Raw genomic sequence first — 6,884 nt, 5'->3', positions numbered from 1 at the left:
TGGCACGCGGCTAGGATGCCCACAGGAACCTGGCACATAAAGAAAAGTAGAAAAGGCAGACATAAGTCTATAAGCTCCAGGCGCATATATCCTCTGACCCACATGACACAGTCACACAAGTAATTCACAGATATCCGAGTCGGCATGTCCCGTCTGAACTCTTGCTTCAGACTCTACCATCCCCCAAAATCTTTTCCTCATCTCTAAATAGCACCACATTCACCTGCTTATTTAAGTCAAAACACTGGAAATCATCTAAAGGAGAGACAAAGAATTTCCTTGTTTGCTGGATGGTCCTCCCTGGTGCAGTTATCATCTGAGATCAGAATGTTTCTCTTGCCCACAAGGCCATTCCCTCCTCCCTGGACAGCCCTCATATTAACTTGATCAACTGGCCAGTTTTGGGGGTTTTTTTTTGTCTTCTACCAACTCCATTACTCTGAAATTAAATACAGACTCTGATCGCTTCTCTTCCTTAAAATGGAGAGTGGGTGGGGCAGAGTGGGAGCCTCCTGGAGCACAAACCCACAGTGCCTCCAGCCATGCCTGGCCAAGAGGGAGAGTTGGGAAGACCACATGCATTTTGCTGACCCTCTTTTTCTGGTAACCCTGGTAATCCTGCTGTCAGCCTGTGCTTGTGTGTGGTGTTTGGCTCCACTCTCTGGCTTAACACATTCTTGATTCCTTCTCATCCTTCATTCATTTCACAAATATTTATGGAGCCCTCACTCTCTGCCAGGCATTGTTCTGAGCATGAGACCTACCAGTGAACAAAACTGACAAAGACTCTGTCCTTGTAGAAAACAGATATAAATAGTGAACAATAGACATCATAAGTTGTTTATTGCATTGTAATAAGTGCTGTGGCAGAATTAAACAGTAGAGCAGGATAAACTAGAGAGTGTGGGGTAGAGAGGGTGGTGTGAAGTTCTTACTAGTACGGTCAGGGAAGGCCTCCTTGAGAACGAAGATTTGGGAGTAGTGAGCAAGTCAGCCACGTGGGTGTCGGGGGAAGTGCAGTCTAGGCAGAGGAAGCAGCCAGTGCAAAGGCCCCATGATAAGGTGAGCCTGTGTGGTTGAGGGACAGGCCAGAGAGGCTGAAACAGGTGAGCAACAAATGAGATCAGAGAGGCAATGATCAGAGAAGGGCCAGATCATTCACGTCCTTCAAGGCCACTTTAAAGACTTTGGCTTTTCCTCTGTATAAAATGGAGAAGCCCATTGCAGGATTTTAAGCAGAGAAGTAACATAATCAAACTGTTTTTCAAAGGATCCCTCTGGCTGCTGTATTGGTTATGCACTGTAAGAGATGCAGGGTTGGGATTAGATTGGGGAACAAGAGTGGGAGTTGATGGCTAGTTAGGAGGAGTCTACTGCAGCAATGCAGACAAGAGATGACAGTTATGTGGACGGGCGGTGACACTGAAGTGGTGAGAAGCGATCAGAGTCTGTTTATATATTTTTTCAAGGTAGAGCCAACAGGATTTCCTGTTAGACTATATTCTGGGTGAACGAAAAAGTCAAGATGACTCCAGGGATTTTTATTTGAGCAACTAGAAGGATGGATTTGCTATGAACTGAGATGTGGACAGCTGCTCATGGAGCGGGTTTGGAGGTACCATGAACCCAGTTTTCCTTCATTATTCATCTCCCAACCACCAGCAAGACAGAGAGTCCACTTCCAACATGTCTTGGATCTTACTGGTCCTCTCCATCACCCCCACCCAATCCAAAAAAACTCATAGCCACCATCACATCATCTCGCCAGACTCTTGAGCTGGCTTCCTGATTCCTACCCTGATCATCTCTAGTCCATTCTCAAATGCTTTGTGTTCCTTAGTAGATTAGACAGTCTGTGGCCAGACTGATCTTTTTATAATTGATCTTCCCTGCTTAATGCCCTTTGGTTTAAGGGCATTAAACCAAATGTGGTTTCCTGTTCCATCAGACTCCATTCCCTTTGCCCTCTGACGCCCACTTCCTACTCCACTCTCATCCTCTGCTACTCCCCTCCTTGCTGCAGACGATGACTTCCTTCAATTTCTCAAACACACGGTGCTCATTGGCACGTCGAAGCTCCTGTGCATTGTGACTTCTCTTCCTGAAATGCTCTTCCTCCTGCTCTTCTTGAGTGTAGCTGTCTCTCCTGTCTTCCAGGTCTCTGCTTAAACAATGCCTTCTCAGAGAGGCCTTCCTAACCATTATTTCATTTTCCTCTGTCACAGCATCTTTTTTAGTACTTTCCACAATCACAGTGTGTGTGTGTGGTGTGTAAATTTTCACTTGCTGTTATATTATATTGGCTGCTCCACCACCAAACTGTAAGTTCACTGATGGTGAAAACATGTCTGTTTTGCTCACCACCATTTCATCACATTTGGCACACACACAAAATAGTTATAGGTGCTCCACGATCATGGGTTGGATAAGTTAATAAATAAAGTATACTAAATGCAATGCAACATAAAGCTTATGTACAATAAACAAAATTACTCTCAGAATAACATCCATACTCGTTAAAATACAAGGCCCTGGGACACTCTTCCTCCTCTCCCACCACAGCCACCTTTCTGTCCCTCGCGGTGGCCGTTGTGCAGGCTCTTCCCTCTGTCTGGAGCAGTCTTACCCCTCACTTTGCAAAGCTGAACTCAGCTTAGACGTCTCTCCCTCTGCAAGGTCTTCTCTGACCCCCTCTCTGGTGCACCCACAGACTATGTACTGAATACCTATTGATGTTTTCATTACCTGCTTTGCCTCCACCACCCCAGTGTGTACGCAACTCTGATGCTACAGACAATGGGCCCCACGTCTCGTTAGCAGTGATGTCTCAAGCACAAGCACAGTAGCTGGCCCAAAACAGATGCTCAAAAAAATCATTAGAAGACTAAAAGAGCAAATAAATGAATTAATGCTGATAATATAGTTCTAGAAAGAGGCTCTCGAAGTAAATAGATGGGCTACTTTAGTGTGCAGACCTAACATTTGAAGTGAACATAACAGTTCACATGTTGATAATTAAGATATAAAAGTCCTTTAAAATTAGTGGTATCCTAGGCTAAACAGTCTTATTTAACCTGTGGTATGATTATACAATCACCTTGATTTTAAAACTCTGTAACTCAGCCCAGATCAAATTATTACAAAAATCAGTGATGTCTTTCCTTTATGTAAGTATACCCACAGGGGAGAGAAAACACTTCAATTCAGAGAGACCAAGAGACTTCTCTAAGATCAATGAGCTACTTCACAGCTAATACTAAAACCCACATCGGAGTCCAGGCCAGTGCTCATTTGATGAGATTAGTATTTTTTCAACTTTTTCCCCTAACATACAGTCAGAAATACATTTTACATTTCAACCCAGTACAAGCATGCACACACACACACACACACTAACATGTTTTATGAAAGAATACTTCCCATTATTACCAATGGTAAAACAAAAGCATAGCAGAATGAACATTGCATATTATTCTATTATTAGTTATAGAGTCTAAAAAATCCAAAATAAGCAATGTAGAAACAGAGTTTTTAGACATGATTTTTATTTAGTGAGCACATGTGCTTGCTTGTCTGTGAAGTCATTCCAGAATGCCTGAGAACAGAGTGACAGGCACGTCTGGGGCAATGCTGAACCGTGTTCTTTCTCTTTTTAAATCCAAAGTTGAAAACCCTGAAATTCACCAAAATAGGTGACTGTGATTGGTAATACAGCAATTCTACTTAGCACTAGAAATTTTTTCTTTAATCTTAATCCAAATAATAAACATAATGGTTTGTTGGTTTTTTTGGTGTGTTTTGTTTTGTTTTGTTTTGTTTTGTTTTGTTTTGTTTTGTTTTGTTTTGTTTTGTTTTGTTTTGTTGAGAGAGAGTGAGAGGAAGGAAGAGAGAGAGAGAAACATCAATCAGTTGCCTCCAGTACGCGCCCTGACCAGGGATCGAATCTGCAACCTGGGTATGTGCCCAGATCAGAAATTGAAGCCACCGTCTTTTGGTGTACAGGACAATGCTCCAACTGAGCCAGGACCGTAATGTCTTCATTCTTCAGTATAAGCATTAAATGCATTTAGTCTCGTCTTTGCTCACCAGGTTTAATTCAATTTTTGATTCAGTTTTGAAATGCAAATAGATCTTTTATTCAAATGTCTTTCTTTCAAACTTTAGGTTTTCCTCTAAAAAGTAATCATTTTGACTTTGAGAGAAAAGTGAGGTAGAACAATATCTCTCATTTTATTTTATTCTAACTGACTTTATAATGTTCCCTTCTATGTGTTATAATAATATTGGGAACATACAGCAGCAAAAAATATATATATATTATATTCATAAGAAAACATTAAAAACTTTGGAATGAACATCCTTTCTGTGGAATGCTGGTGCCTCTGGGATGTGCGCCTTTGGCTTTGACTAGGCTTTTTAGAACTTAGTAGAAATCGATACTAACTTGCGAAACACTCAGCAATGCAAATACAGTAATGCTTACATAGAACCATGTACATCAGTTCTGTTCAGTGAAGGTTCAGTTGAACAACTGGAACAAGAGGATCCGTTTCCCAGAGGGCTTTTGATATTGCCATACCTGGTGCTTTGACGAGGATGGCTGGAAGGCTGGGCTCGGCTGGTGCTGTTGACCAGAGCACCTACGTGTGGTCTCTAAGTGGCTTGGGATTCTCAGAGCACGGCACCTGTTTCTCAGGAGAAAGCCTCTGGAGACCAAGTATTCCAAGGGACCTAAGCAGAAGGAAGCTGTGAGGCTTGTTTTGACCTCGTCTTAGAACTCATGCATCATTACTTCCACCACGTTTTAGGGGTTACAAGAGTCCCTGAGGCCAGCCGAGAGTCAAGTGGAGGGGAATTCGACCTCATCTCTTGATGGGAGGAATGTCAGGTAATCACAGCCATTTTTTTAAAACTGCTGCGTCTTTTGGAATCCTTGAGTATGTTTGACATGTTAAAATACATCACAGTTTTCTCCCAAAATTGTAGTTAATAATGCCCCAAAATTATCTAAATATGTACTTTTATTATCCAAATACCATGGCCAAAAATATTCATCAAATGAGATAGTTTTCCAGTTCAAGAAATCTAAGTCTTATTTCTGAGTTCATGTATCGTGCTTAGGTTAGTATTTTACCTGTGACAACCGGGAATTCCACCATGTATACTAAGTGGATACGGTCAAGCTCCAACATCTGAACAAAACGTCTCTAAAAGTTGCGCTCACTGACATCTCATTTGATTTCAATAAATCCATGAAGTTCAAGTAAAATTTGTTTAGGTGTAAAGCTTCATGATGAATAAACCATGGTTGTTAGTCATTTTGAACAATTTTTAATAACTGCTATATTTTCTGGTCATATTTGCTGTCTAAGCTTGTAGTCCCTTTACTATCTCTCCAGTTTAAATAATACTGAATCAGCCCTGGCCGGTTTGGCTCAGCAGTTAGAGCGTCAGTCTGTGGTCCAGAGAGACCCGGGTTCGGTTCCTGCTAAGGGCATGTACCTCAGTTGCAGTTTGTCCCTGGCCCTAGTTGGGTCGTGTGGGTGGCAGCCACTTGATGTGTCCCTTTCACATCGATGTTTCTCTCTCTCTCCCACCTACTCTATCTGAACAAAATATGGAAAAATGTCCTCGGGTGAGGATTAAATAAATAAATAATACTGAATCAACAAACAATATACTTTTCCAACTTGGAGTTTATATCTAATCCAGTTGTGGGTAAAATTAAATTTAAACAATACAAAAAAATCATCTGTCAAAACTGTATCACTCATATCTGATCTAACGACAGGTGTTGACAACTTACAGCCAGCTTTTATCAAGTTGAATTACAAAATCTATATCAGACTGTAATTATGTTAAAACACTGCTCTTCAAATAAGTCACAGGAATGTAATGTACAGCATAGGAAAACTAGGTAATATTATCATAATCACTTTGTATGGTGTCAGATAAGTACTAGACTTATTGTGGTGATCACATCATAAAGAATACAAATGTTGAATCACTACATTGTACACCTGAAACTAATGCAATATGGATGTCGACTATACTTTCATTAAAAATAATGTTTTTCACCCAGCTGGTGTGGGTCAGTGGTTGAGCATCAACCATGTACAAAGAAGTTGTTGGTTCAATTCCTGGTCAGGGCACATGCCTGGGTTGCGGGCTTGATCCCCAGTATGGGGTGTACAGGAGCCAGCCAATCAATGCTGATGCTTCTCTCTCTGATCAATATTTCTGTCTCTCTCTCCCTCTCCCTTCCTCTCTCTCTAAAAAAGAAAAAAATCAATAAATTTGTTTCAAATTGCTTTTCTATGTTCTGCAATAGTACAGATTTGATGAGATATTATGGGTTATAATTTTAAATTTGTCAACTGGTTCATCATTTTATCATCAAAATCATATGTACTATTTCATACATCCTGGAAGAATAATTTTTTTTTTTTTACCCTCATCTGAGGACATTTTTTTGTTTTTTGTTCAGATAGAGTGGGAGGAAGAGAGAGAGAGAGAAACATCGACGTAAAAGGGACACATCGAGTGGTTGCTACCCACACAACCCAACCAGGGCCGGGGACAAACTGCAACCAAGGTACGTGCCCTTAGCGGGAACCGAACCTGGGTCTCTCTGGAACGCAGGCCGATAATCTAACGGCTGAGCCAAACCAGCCAGGGCTGGAAGAATAATTTTTTAACAGATGTATGACCCATTTCTTATTTTGCCACCAAAAATACTACTAAATGGATTATTATAAAGCTTTTTTATTAATAGTAGATGACAACTTAGAAAATATTGACACATCTATGTATTTTTCTTTGGAAACATGTGAGGGACCTATTAACAGGATATCATGTTGTTTCTCCAGGTGTGTTTTTAACTT

This window comes from Molossus molossus, unplaced genomic scaffold, assembly GCF_014108415.1.
Source record: "Molossus molossus isolate mMolMol1 unplaced genomic scaffold, mMolMol1.p scaffold_m16_p_10, whole genome shotgun sequence".
Classification (NCBI taxonomy): Eukaryota; Metazoa; Chordata; class Mammalia; order Chiroptera; family Molossidae; genus Molossus; species Molossus molossus.
The sequence above is the reverse complement of the archived record's forward strand: the minus strand, read 5'-3'. Positions refer to the sequence as shown.